Consider the following 14,453-nt stretch of genomic DNA (forward strand, 5'->3'; position numbering starts at 1 on the left):
GGCAGACAGTAAAGAAAATAAGCCTTCCTGAAACTTAAAAAAAAAAAAAAAAGTTTTTTTCTGTATGTGGTTTAGCATTAGCTTCATAAAAATTTGTATAATTTACTTACATTGTATAAATTTGGAGAACTACGGTTTCTGCTTTGAGAGTAGAAAATAGAAGCTTATTTTGGATGCAATTTTGATTTATATGAATACTTCCAACTGACTCAAAATAAATTTCTATTCTATAGGTTTGTTGATTCAATAAGTATATTGCTTTTACCAAAATTTATATTCATGTTATCTTAAAGAAGTAATTTTATCTCTAAGGTTGAGCTTTATTTTACTGAATTAACAGTATTATCCCACTAAACTAGAATTTAACCTTTAACAGAATGAATTCTAAAAGCCTTAGTTTGATCCCATGAATTAGATGAAAATAATTGAATTCCTTTGGAATTAAGTTAAATTATTTTCTCAGTCGTGTACGACTCTGTGCAACTCCATAGACAGCAGCCCACCAGGCTCCCCCGTCCCTGGCATTCTCCAGGCAAGAACAATGGAGTGGGTTGCCATTTCCTTCTCCAATGCATGAAAGTGAAAATTGAAAGTGAATTCGCTCAGTTGTGTCCAACTCCTAGTGACCCCATGTACTTCAGCCTACCAGGCTCCTCCGTCCATGAGATTCTCCAGGCAAGAGTACTGGAGTGGATTGCCATTGCCTTCTCCCATTGACACTGATGTATCATTACTGGTTTTAGTTCTTGTGCTAATAGAGAAAAAACATTAACAGCTACCACTTTATATATAAGAAAACTTGGAATTAAAAGTGATTGAAATCATTTTAGAACAGTCATGCACTCTAAATAAAAGTGATACCACATGTCACTGTGAAGTATGGCTTTTCATTTGAAGTATATTGACTGTGCTAAAATAATTTCAATTATTTTTATTCTATGGTTCTGCTTTTACATATGTGAATTATAGTCTTTAGACATACATTTTTCTTAAAATAACTGTTAAACCAAGTAGGTGCTGGTGTTTCTTCAGCAGCACTGTGTCTTCAGTTTTAATGTGGTCATATTATCAGTACAGCCCCTCTAGTGGATCATAAATACTAACAAACATTTTATGCAACTTCATGTTTATCAAGGACTTCCCTGGTGGCTCAGACAGGAAAGCGTCTGTCTACAATGCGGGAGACCTGGGTTTGAGCCCTTTATCACTGAATTTCATGAGAAATGCAAAGTTTTCCTAAACCATACACTTTTTTATCTTGAGCTCATTGCTAGTGAAAAGTTTATTGCAAAAATGTTTGAGTAACCAAAAAACAATTTTTTTAGATTTGTAACATATGATAAATATGCTGTGAGCAGACTATTATCTATAAGCAAGACTTCTCAGTCTCTGTTTCCCAGATGTATTTCACATTTGCCTAACCTATAATTTTCCAAATTTCCACTCAATCCAACCAACTAGTGGCCTCAAGGCTCCATGCATCTGGCAGGTTGCTACATGGGCCACAGTTTGACTGACAGGCACAGTCAGCTACCAGTAGTGGAAACACCTTTGAATACCTCTTGCACAACTGTTTGAGACCTGAAGGAGTTAACTGCCTTCCTGTATCTTGACGGCACACTTAGTTTTATTACAGAGCACATTTCCTTGAAAAGGACGTGTTGGTTACATTGGCTGTAGGGAGGATCAGGAACAGATTAGCACTGGTTTTCTTTCCTGCATGTTTAAATGGTCCCTCATCCCTTGTCACCTTTTCTCTTGTCCCCTGTCCTACTGCTGTGCCCATTTCATACCCCAAGCACCCTTAGTATGAATTTGGAACTCAGTATTCTGAATCAAGAGATAGTGTGATGCCAACTATCCGTCGTACAGAGCACGGTGATAATCACAGTGACCACTGTGAGCACCTGTTATGTATCAGGTAACAATCTCACCTCTAATCTTCAAAACAAAAGTGGGAGCTAGATATTGTTTTCATTTTATAGATGTGGAAACTCAGGCCAAGGGCTGCAAGATTGGCACGTAATGGAAGTAAATTAGAGCCCAGGCCTACATCATATCTACTGTACAATGACTACATTTATGAAAGGCATCAAAGCTGAAATTGAGCAGAGCTCTTATTCATTCTAACTCAGCTCTGACTGACTTATTCATCCCCTCATTCAAAATATTTATTGAATAACATTGTTAAAATAGGTTCTGTGCAGTGGGACTATAAGGAGATTCCAGTCTAATGACTTCACACCCACCCAGAAACCTTATTATTATTCCATCTATGATGGAGCAACAAAGTAACTTGGATACAAAACTTCAGGGCAAACCTCAACTTTTGTAGCTACAGCTAGCAACCCCATCACAAGCACCCAGCATTCTGATACTTCCTCATATAGCATCTTGCTGCTGCTGCTGCCGCTAAGTCGCTTCAGTCGTGACCGACTCTGTGCGACCCCATAGACGGCAGCCCACCAGGCTACCCCGTCCATGGGATTCTCCAGGAAAGAACACTGGAGTAGCATCTTATATACCAACAAATTATAATTTTGAAAACATAGACTTTTCACCTGAGTCACAAAAACCCTAAGAGGGATATGTGTGTGTGTGTGTGTGTGTGTGTGTGTGTGTGTTAGTCACTCAGTTGTGTGACTCTTTTCAACCCCATGAACTGTAGCCTGCCAGGCTCCTCTGTCCATGAAATTCTCCAAGCAAGAACGCTGGAGTGGGTTGCCATTTCCTTCTCCAGGGGATCTTCCCAACTCAGGGTTCAAACTCAGGTCTCCCAGATTGCAGGCAGATTCTTTACCTTCTGAGCCACAGGACACATTTTAGTAACCATGTTTTACACAAAGGCGCCAGGTAGGGTAGAGTCCCTCCCAAGGATTACCACTTAGTTGTTGTGGTGGTTTAGTCACATCCAACTCTTTTGTGACCCCAGGAACTGTAACCAGCCACACTGCTCTGTCCGTGGGATTTCCCAGGCAAGAATACTGGAGTGGATTGTCATTTCCTTCTCCAGGGCAATCTTCCTTACCCAGGGATCGAATCCCTGTCTCCTGCATCGGCAGCAGATTCTTTACCACTGAGCCACCTAGGAAGCCTACTACAGCTTAGACTACCACCCAACTCCTAGTTTTGTGTCCAGTGTCCTCTTCTTGTGTCCTCTCAGGACTCTGGATTGGAGTCCTAGAGCCTCTCTCTGCATGAGGAGCCTGTCCTTGGAGCATCTGACTATATTAGCATTCTGCCAGCAGCCACATGTAGGTAGGAATATTGTTGCTGTCCATGACCAGGGGGAATAATCAGTCTCAGCTATTCCCCAGCTCTAAACCAACCAAAGTAATTGGGTTTAATTTTAATTTTTTTAATGGCTTGGAATTAATAGAAGCAGCTGCTGCCACAGTGTGTGGGTATCCTTCTGCAGAAGGCACAGTCCAAAAAAAAAAAAAAAAAATCCTACACAAAATAAACTCTGAAAAATAAACAATAGAGTGTGTAGGACAAAAAGGTTAATTCAAGGATCTAGCAGTGTCTTCCTGTTATCAAAAACTCAGATGGCAATATGTAGCTCTGTCTCTCTCCTCCCACCACTAGTGCCCATCAACCCCTGATAAGACAATAATCTGATTAGACACAGGCTGTATAAATGTGTTGTCTGTATCTAAGTGATCCCTCATTCTCTCTTTCTCCCCCTCCCTGTGACTCATCAAGAGATTAGCTGTGACAAAGTGCGGAGAAAGATAAGAATAGATAAGCTCGTGACAAGAGCACTATTATAATTATTTGGGGGAAGGTAGGATTGGAATTGGGAGCAGGTCCTCCCCACCTGGGAAGAGTGTATTTATAATGTGGGCAGCCGTGCTGGTGCCTGGCTGTGCCAGATGCCTGAGGAAAGGAGGGGCCAACTTGTTCAAGCCAGGTGGTGGTCTGGGTTGTTCCAGCCAAACGAAGACTAAAGGCCATGTGTTTTCATGGATGACAAACCAGAGATTCAGCTGCCCTCATGAAGGGAGTGAAGTGAAAGTCACTTAGTTGTGTCCGACTCTTTGCGACCCTATGGACTTGCCTGCCAGGTTCCTCTGCCCGTAGAATTATTTAGGCCAGAATACTGGAGTTGGTAGCCATTCTCTTCTCCAAGGGATTTTCCCAACCCAGGGATCAAACCCAAGCCTCCTGCACTGCAGGCAGATTCTTTACCATCTGAGCCACCAGGGAAACATGAAATTTTTCTTTAATTTCAACTGTGCCTGGGAAACTGTATGCTAGTTTTCTTCCTGCCTCTGGGTAGATGAAGAAGGGGAACCAAGAGACTTTCTTGTAACTGCAATTGTTGGATGAATTTCACAGCCTTGGTGTGGTGGAAAGAATATGTGTTTATTAGTCAGGCAATAGTGTACATCAAACAGGTAGCACACTATTGGCATATAGGAGGTACTTAGTGTATGTTATTCCCTTTGGTGGTATCTGAATGATTTTATTTTGTTTACCTCCTTTAGGATATACAGCCCAAAGGGACTGATTCTTTATTATTTCCCTTTCTGCTAATTTAAAGAAAAAGTTTCTGTCTGCTATCAAAGAAGACCCTGGGGTTGGAATCCATATAACTACATCCATATTTGCTGTTCAATCAGAAGGAAAGTTAGGGCTACTGTCTTTCAGGGTTTTGTTTTGTTTTTTAATTAATTTATTTGTTTTAATTGGAGGCTAATTACTTTACAATATTGTAGTGGTTTTGACCAGAAACCATAAAACTCCTAGAGGAAAACATAGGCAAAACACTCTCTGACATAAATTACAGCAGAATCCTCTATGACCCACCTCCCACAGTAATGGAAATAAAAACAAAAATAAACAAATGGAACCTAATTAAACTTAAAAGCTTTTGCACAATGAAGGAAACTATAAGCAAGGTGAAAAGACAGCCTTCAGAATGGGAGAAAATAATAACAAACGAAGCAACTGACAAAGAATTAACCTCAAAAATATACAAGCAGCTCCTGCAGCTCAATTCCAGAAAAATAAGCGACCCGATCAAAAAATGGGCCAAAGAACTAAACAGACATTATTCCAAAGAAGTCATACAGATGGCTAACAAACACATGAAAAGATGCTCAACATCACTCATTATCAGAGAAATGCAAATCAAAACCACAGTGAAGTAACATCTCACGCCAGTCAGAATGGCTGCTATCAAGAAGTCTTTCAGGGGTTTTCAAAAACTCCTGTGTTAGCTAACAGGCTTCTGAATGTATCACTGTGGTCCACAGAGGAGGCTGGATAAGGTAGCAAGGAGATGATGTATCAGCTACTGCAGACTTAAAACAAGGTTGGTGTCTCCTTAGACTTTAAAATTGTTCCTATGCAGCTTATTTTATTTTTGTTTAATCAAATAAACAAGAGGGTTTTTTCCATGGGGGAAAAAAAGTCTTTCAGGGGTTGTGAGGAGGAGTGGGGAATGAGCCATCAGAAACCTTCAGGTTCTGGGATTTCTCCTCTTCCTCTGTGCTCTGGTGAGCTTCAGAACAATGCATTGGTAATTTGGCTAATGGTTTGGCAAGAAGGCAGAGAGAATGGTAAATATGAAGGAATCATTCATTCATTCATCCATTTAGTGAGTCATAAATCCACTCATTCATTCAACAAACATGTTTTGAGCTCCTCTTCAGGGTCAAATATTGTGTTAAGTGCTATGGATTTTGAAGTGAATCAGAAGCACAGGAATTTCTGTAGTTAGTATTTAGAGCAATTAGTTATTACTGGAGTTGTTGATAAAGACTTCTAAGAGGAAATGTCATTTGACCTGGGTCTTACTTCTCTTCATAGGGATGAAATATATAGAAAAGTGTGAGAAAGACAATTATAGACTGACAGAATAGTATTTAAAATGGCATGGAGGTTTCTGAAACGGAATGTACTCAAGGAATGACTCACAGCTCCACATGGAAAGAGCACAATACACATACCTTGGTGTGGCTGAGATTATTTAGTCTAATATGTTTAAAGTTCACTCATTTATCCAATTCATGAGCATTTTGAAGCATCTCCTCTATTCAAGGTTTTGTGTAGGTCCTCCAGAATCAGGTGAATGTATCATTCCTGCCCTCAGTGAGAACTCTATCCTATGGTGGAAAAGGGCATATATTCAAGTCGCTATAATGAAATAGAGGCTATAGAAGAGAAGTATACATAGTATGACTGTGAATGTGTTCAGCATATACATGCATGTGTGTGTTTGTGTGTGTGTGCTCACTCATCCACATGAGAATGCACAACTGAATCTGAGGATATTAGTTATAGCCTCCCTCTCATATGTGGAGGGCCTCTTTAATCATTGGGATGGGCCCAGGATGATGACTTGTTTCCAGAACTGGATCATCCTTTAGTGTCTGAGTCCTGAAAGCACACACCGCAGGGCTTGGGGTCAACCTGCCTCTCTGGCAATATCAGGTGTTAGACTCTTTCTGGATTCTTCTATGGACTCATGCTTTTTTCCAATAGTCATATATAGATGTGAGAGTTGGACCATAAAAAAGGGTGAGCATACACTGTTGGTGGGAATGCAAACTAGTACAGCCACTATGGAGAACAGTGTGGAGATTCCTTAAAAAACTGGAAATAGAACTGCCTTATGATCCAGCAATCGCACTGCTGGGCATACACACTGAGGAAACCAGAAGGGAAAGAGACACGTGTACCCCAATGTTCATCGCAGCACTGTTTATAATAGCCAGGACATGGAAGCAACCTAGATGTCCATCAGCAGATGAATGGATAAGAAAGCTGTGGTATATATACACAATGGAGTATTACTCAGCCATTAAAAAGAATACATTTGAATCAGTTCTAATGAGGTGGATGAAACTGGAGCCTATTATACAGAGTGAAGTAAGCCAGAAGGAAAAACACCAATACAGTATAATAACGCATATATATGGAATTTAGAAAGATGCTAACAATAACCCTGTGTACGAGACAACAAAAGAGACACTGATGTATAGAACAGTCTTATGGACTCTGTGGGAGAGGGAGAGGGTGGGAAGATTTGGGAGAATGGCATTGAAACATGTAAAATATCATGTATGAAATGAGATGCCAGTCCAGGTTCGATGCACGATACTGGATGCTTGGGGCTAGTGCACTGGGACGACCCAGAGGGATGGTATGGGGAGGGAGGAGGGAGGAGCATTCAGGATGGGGAACACATGTATACCTGTGGCAGATTCATTTTGATATTTGGCAAAACTAATACAATTATGTAAAGTTTAAAAATAAAATAAAATTTTAAAAAAAGGGTGAGCACTGAAGAACTGATGCTTTTGAATTGTGGTGCTAGAGAAGACTCTTGAGGGTCCCTTGGACTGCAAGGAGATCAAACCAGTCAATCCTAAAGGAAATCAACCCTGAATATTCATTCGAAGAACTGATGCTGAAGCTGAAGCGCCAATACTTTGGCAACCTGATGCAAAGAGCTGATTCATTGGAAAAGATCCTGATGCTGGGAAAGAGTGAAAGTTAAAGGAGAAGGGGGCTGCTGAGGATGAGATGATTGGATAGCATCATCTGTCACAACTCAGTGGACATGAATTTGAGCAAACTCTGGGAGATAGTGGAGGTCAGAGCTCGGAGTTCTGCAGTCATAATGTCACAAAGAATCAGACATGAGTTAGTCACTGAACAACAGCAGCAAGGAGTCATTTACAATCTCTTTCTCTTATGAAGTATTCTTGACCCTACCTTAGTTTTTATCATTTAATCTGTTATAATAGGAATAACTTCAAAGGACTGTTGTGAAGATTAAAGGAATTAATATATGTTGATGTTCCCAGAGTGGCCTAGCACATGTTCAATGTTAATTATTGTCATATTGCTTCCATTGATATCTCAGACTCTCTGTGTTAAGTGGAGTCAGAAATCTGCCTTGTCTAACTTAATATCAAGTAGAGGAGCTTTTTTGTGAGATCCTTTAAACTTTCCCATGTTTGTACTCCCCTGTAACATAGACCTTTCTACTTTCCTTTCAGGGGACTGTTCAAGAGTCTCTATATTGAGCTAAAATCTACCTCCCTATGATGCTTACTTTTTATCTGTGGAGATGAATCTTCTTTCCCTTTTGCCAGTGTTTTTGAAAATAAGCAAGTAATATTTGAAACTTCCCTGTACCATTTCTAGTGAAAAAGAGAGGAAAAGGGTGACACTGTTCCTGTCTTCAAGAAGCCAACTTGTCTTTGAAGAAATCTCCATTTACTTTTGTTGCTTTTTGTTAAGGGACAAATCAGGTGACAAAACTATTTTAATATTACTATCATGTGTCAAAGTACAAAAAAAATTAATAAGGAATGAATAATCAGAGAACACTTTGGAGAGGAGATATGTTAAATGATAGGCATTATTTATACATTATTTTGTTCATTAATTAGTTCATTTAAAAAATATTTAAAGCTTTATGACAGTCTACCACATACCACATCTATGAGTATAAGTTTACGAAGTACGTAGGATATCTGGCAGGGGAAGCAGTCCGAGTGAAGGAAATATCAAACACAAAGATGCAGAGGTATTGGAAATATGGCACAAAGTTATGTTAGGGAGTTGTGAGTAGTTCAGTATAAATAAAACATAGGGTTCAAGGAGGGAGAAATGGTTGATGATACTGGACTAACAGGGAAATCTTGGGGAGCCATTTGAGGATAGGAAGTTATTTGAAGGGTTTTTTGCAAGAGTATTGGTGAGAGTACCGTAGATAAGAGTTTTTCTGGAAGCAGAAGATAAGGCTATGAGTTGGTGGCAAGTTACCATAGAGACAATGAGCACAGACTTTGGAGTCACACTAGCCTGTGTCTAACACAGGCTCTGTTGCTTACCAACAACTCCTGTTGCAACCTCAGGAATTTTTTTTTTTTTTAAGCTCTCTGAGCTTTGATGTTCTTACCTGTGTAAAGGGGGTGTTAATAGCCCCTAGTTCGTAGGGTGTTGAGAGGATTCAACGATAATGCAAATAAAAAATTTAACATCATGCCTGAGACACAGTGAAAATGTAATGAGCAAAAGAAGAGAAAAACCAGAAGTGCATTCCAAATGAGACACATTTCTCCTACATAATCCCATTCCTCTTTTCCTTTATTCTTTGTGTTACTTTGCATCCTCATGAATTTGGCCTGTTGAATCCTTCTCAAACAGATTTTTGTTAGTATCCTTAGCAGAGTCTGGAACATCTAATCCCTGAGCAGCGTCTTAGCTGTCTTGAATGATCACCCCAGGGTCCATTACCTTCACTTTGTCTGCAAATCAGGTTAGGCTTCTGACATACTCAGGAGAGGAGCTGGGGCAGCTGCAGACATTAGATGAATTCTCCTGATAGCACATGATCAAACGTGGTGGAGACAGCAAACTCTGAGAGTCAAGTTGCTAAACTTGGCCAGAAGAGGAAAAAAACTGAGGTGATTGATTTAAAGTATGGATCTTGATTAGACATGGCACCCCACTCCAGTATTCTTGCCTGGAAAATCCCATGGGTGGAGGAGCCTGGTAGGCTGCAGTCCATGGGGTCACAGAGTCATACACGACTGAGCGAATTCACTTGCACTTTTCACTTTCATGCATTGGAGAAGGAAATGGCAACCCACTCCAGTGTTCTTGCCTGGAGAATCCCAGGGACGGGGGAGCCTGGTGGGCTGCCGTCTCTGGGGTCACACAGAGTCGGACACGACCGAAGCGACTTAGCAGCAGCAGTAAATAAAAATGTGCAAACATCAGCATCATAAGCTGAGGGGCTTGTGACTGTAGGAATCACTTGTGTATGAAGTGATTGTGCTCCAGTGTCCTCAGTTTCAGACCTCTGAGTCAAGGTCTGACGTGGGTTTCACAGACCATTGTCTGGAGACCTCAAAGCCATGTTCACTGGTATTCTCCCTGAATAAAAAACTGGAACCCTGGGACTCACTTACTCTGCCAGCCTCACATTTCTTCATGTTCAGTCACATCACGAATGTAGACCATCACCTCTTCTTCTTATACCCTTATCCCCACACTGGTCTGTTCTCCCTCTAATCTTGGTTTTCCACTGATCCCTCTTCTATCCAAAACTTTCTACTTGTTACTTTTTTCTATGAAACTCAGCTTCCAGGTTAATAGTCTCCCTTGGATCCCTGGTCTTTTAATCCACTGCTTCCTTTACCTCTTGTCTTTGGTACGTGATACTTAACAAATATTTGCTGAATAAAACAAAGAACTAAGACCTGACTATCCTGGAGGCCATTACTTCCCCCTTTAGCTTCCCAAGTACTGCTTGTTCTCTTACATTCCATACACAGAAAGATCAGGAGGGGACTTCTCACTCCCCATTTTCCTTCCAGGCCATTCCATCTCTATTGCATCACTAATTAGTCCAAAATTTTAATATAGTAGTGTTTAGGGTAAAAATCAGGTTAGAAAGGAAGAGTGCCTCCTGGGTTTGCCTTAAGGCTCCATTTGTGTCAAAGGAAGATTGTTGTGTAGTCACTAAGTCATGTCCAACTCTTTGCTACCCCATGGACTGCAGCGTTCCAGGCTCCTGGGTCCTACACTATCTCCTGAAGTTTGCGCAAATTCACTTCCACTGAGTCAGTGATGCTATCCAGCCATTGTTGTTACTGAAATGTTTATTCTTCCTAGTTTTAGGGGTAGGAGCCGCACGGCCTCTATTGGTGGCCCTAAACACACCTCTAGACAGCCTTTGATACTACCACGGGCTTCTATATGAGACGCCCTGTTCCTTTATTGCTTAAACTGTTCTCTCTACATCTTGTCCTCCTCATCACTTTTGGAATCCTACCCATCTTTGACTCCACAGCCTGTCATATCAGCCACGTTTATGTAATAGTCAAACTTGTCATATTTTCTATACTTGCACAGCTACTCCCTGTCCTTCATCTGACTGATAGGTGACCTTCCCTCACCTATCCCTTAGACTGGCATAATCATGGAACTTTAATTCTTTCACTGACTTAAAAGTACCCTGTGACCTCAGGATAATGTTTAACCTGTCCCTTCATATGAAGTCATCCCTTTGTATCTTCAGATGCAGACCCCACAGATATGGAAGGACAACTGTCATCCATTTCTAATCTGACTTCTGTCTTCCTCTTCAAATACATTTCTCATGATTTCCCTTCCTATTCTTTGTGCTTCAGCCATGGTGAATTCCTTGCAGTCCTAGCCTTTTACTTGTTTTAGTGCATACTCATATCTAGAATGCCAGAAGCCCATAATTTATCAAGAGGGAACCTGGAGAAGTGTTACAGGACCAGCTCAGTTCAGTTCAGTTGATCAGTCATGTCTGACTATTTGCAACCCCAAGGACTTCAGCACGCCAGGCTTCCCTGCCCATCACCAACTCCTGGAACTTGCTCAAACTCATGTCCATCGAGCCAGTGATGCCATCCAGCCATCTCATCCTCTGTCGTCCCCTTCTCCTCCTGCCTTCAATCTTTCCCACTATCAGCATCTTTTCCAATGACTCAGTTCTTCACATCAGGTGGCCAAAGTTTTAAGGCTTCAGCTTCAGCATCAGTCCTTCCAATGAACATTCAGGACTGATTTCCTTTAGGATTGACTGGTTGGATCTCCTTGCAGTCCAAGGGATTCTCAAGAGTCTTCTCCAACACCACAGTTCAAAAGCATCAATTCTTCAGCATTCAGCTTTCTTTATAGTCCAACTCTCACATCCATACATGACCACTGGAAAAACCATAGCTTTGACTATATGGACCTTTGCTGGCAAAGTAATGTCTCTGCTTTTTAATATGCTGTCTAGGTTGGTCATAGCTTTTCTTCCAAGGAGCAAATGTCTTTTAATTTCATGGCTGTAGTCAACATCTGCAGTGATTTTGAAGCCCAAGAAAATAAAGTCTGTCACTGTTTCCATTGTTTCCCCATCTATTTGCCATGAAGTGATGGAACCTGATGCCATGATCTTCAATTCTGAGTTTTAAGCCAGCTTTTTCACTCTCCACTTTCACCTTCATCAAGAGACTATTTAGTTCCTCTTCTCTTTCTACCATAAGGGTGGTGTCATCTGCATATCTGAGGTTATTGATATTTCTCCCGGCAATCTTGATTCCAGCTTGTGCTTCATCCAGCCCAGCGTTTCTCATGGTATACTCTGCACATAAGCAAGGTGACAGTATACAGCTTTGATGTACTCCTTTCCCAGTTTGGAACTGGTTCGTCATTCTATTTCTGGTTTTAACTGTTGTTTCTTGGCCTGCATACAGATTTCTCAGGGGGCAGGTTAGATTTTATTTCCATCTCTTGAAGAATTTTCCAATTTGTTGTGATCCACACAGTCAAAGGCTTTAGTGTAGTCAATTAAGCAGAAGTAGATGTTTTTCTGGAATTCTCTTATTTTTCTGTGATTCAGTGGGTGTTGGCAATATAATCTCTAGTTCCTCTGCCTTTTATGAATCCAGCTTGAACATCTGGAATTTTTCAGTTCACATACTGTTGAAGCCTCACTTGGAGAATACTTTACTAGTGTGTGAGATGAGTGCAATTATGCAGTAGCTTGAACATTCTTTGGCATTGCCTTTCTTTGGGATTGGAATGAAAATGGATTTTTTGCAGTCCTGTGGCCACTGCTGAGTTTTCCAAATTTGCTGCTGGCTTACTGAGTGCAGCAAAGTACACTTGAGTGTTACAGTACCTGCAATTGATTGTTACAGGTACTCACTTGGAATCAGAAATAAAAAGATTTGAATCCCAGCTTTGTGATTTACTAGCTTGAGAGCATAGGTAAGTAGCTCCTTAACTTCTATGACCCTCCATGACCACATCTTCTAAATGAAATAACAACTTAGTGTGGATGAAACCTATAAACAAGGATGTTCAGACACCAAGCCATCAAGCAATGCAGTCACCCCAACTGTGCACCCTTAGGGATTCAGGATGCAAGCAAAAACAGGATACTGGCCCTAGGTAGTTAAAGTGTATACCAAAGGAACTGTTTCAATAAGTCCGAACTCTTGTCTTTCTATACATAGAAAAATGCTAAATTCATTAACTTGAGATGTCTGAGTTTTTTTTCTTTAATTAACAGTAATCTTTTAATGTTCCCATTTCATGCTTCCCATTTAATGTTTGTGTGGGATTCATAACAGCCTGGATAGAGGCAAGCAGCATAAACCAAAATATGGACAGCATCAGTGCAATGTAGTGTTTGCTCTTCCACAGAAAGTCCAGAGCCTGACCTTCCTTCCTGACCACTGAGGCAGCCTCAGAGAGACACAAGGTAGAAACAAGGTTCTATAACAAATTGCTAGCATGTTAGAATGCTTTGGAGCTCTTTGGAAAAGACCCTGATGCTGGAAAAGATTGAGGGCAGAAGGAGAAGGGGGCGACAGAGGATGAGAAGGTTGCAAGGCATCATCAACTCGACAGACATGAGTTTGAGCAAACTCCAGGAGGTATTGAAGGATAAGGCAATGGCACCCCACTCCAGTACTCTTGGCTGGAAAATCCCATGGACAGCAGAGCCTGGTAGGCTGCAGTCCATGGGGTCGCTAAGAGTTGGACATGACTGAGCGACTTCCCTTTCACTTTTCATTTTCATGCATTGGAGAAGCAAATGGCAACCCACTCCAGTGTTCTTGCCTGGAGAATCCCAGGGACGGGGGAGCCTGGTGGGCTGCCGTCTCTGGGGTCACACAGAGTCGGACACGACTGAAGCGAATTAGCAGCAGCAGCAGCAGCAGCAGCAGCAGCAAAGCCTGGTGTGCTATAGTCCAGGGGGTCACAAAGAGTAAGACACCACTTAGCGACTGAACAGCAACAAGCAGACCTTGAATTATCAGTGGACAGTCATGGAAAAGGCACAGTTTGATATGGGTTTTGTAGGATTAATAGGATTTTAAGAGACACAAATAAGATACATTCTCTGTAGGGAAATAGTGAATCATTTGGATACCATACAAATGAGGGAGTGCAGTGAGCCTGTGAAGTGGGTGAATGTAAGGATTTTATGGGAATTATGACTGGAACATTTTGCCTTTTCTCATGTATGTGTTTTACTGTTGCTTATTGGAGAATGAACATGTTAACTTAGCAGAATTGCTTACACAGTGCATTTTAAAGCATTATTTCCCAAAATGCTTCTTTGTAAAATTAGTCTCATGGAATGCTCTGTAGAAAAATAATAAACAATAGTAATAATTTAAAGAAATGTTGAGTGTTCTTTTCTTCTCCCTTGAATATTCACAGTGTGTATTAACTTATTTTAAAAGGCCTGAATTAGTGTTATATCACCAAAACCTGACTTCCCTGGGAAAGTAGGCCTTTCCTATTTATGTGACTATAACATCACACTATTTCCCCTCAATGCACTTTTAGCGTCTGTAACTATATTATATATTTATTTAAATTATTTTGTTGACTGCTTCCCCACCAGGATATATACTCCATGAGGACAAATATCTGTCCTCTCTTGT

At 40.9% G+C, this 14,453-nt stretch overlaps 1 protein-coding gene across 6 annotated transcripts in view; it reads left to right on the plus strand.

Annotated features, from left to right (window-relative positions):
• BEND5 (BEN domain containing 5) overlaps positions 1–14,453 on the plus strand; it is a 1,466,135-nt gene that overhangs the window by 886,531 nt on the left and 565,151 nt on the right. The gene's annotated exons all lie outside the window — the stretch shown is intronic.

Source organism: Bos taurus, chromosome 3, assembly GCF_002263795.3.
Source record: "Bos taurus isolate L1 Dominette 01449 registration number 42190680 breed Hereford chromosome 3, ARS-UCD2.0, whole genome shotgun sequence".
Taxonomy (NCBI): domain Eukaryota; kingdom Metazoa; phylum Chordata; class Mammalia; order Artiodactyla; family Bovidae; genus Bos; species Bos taurus.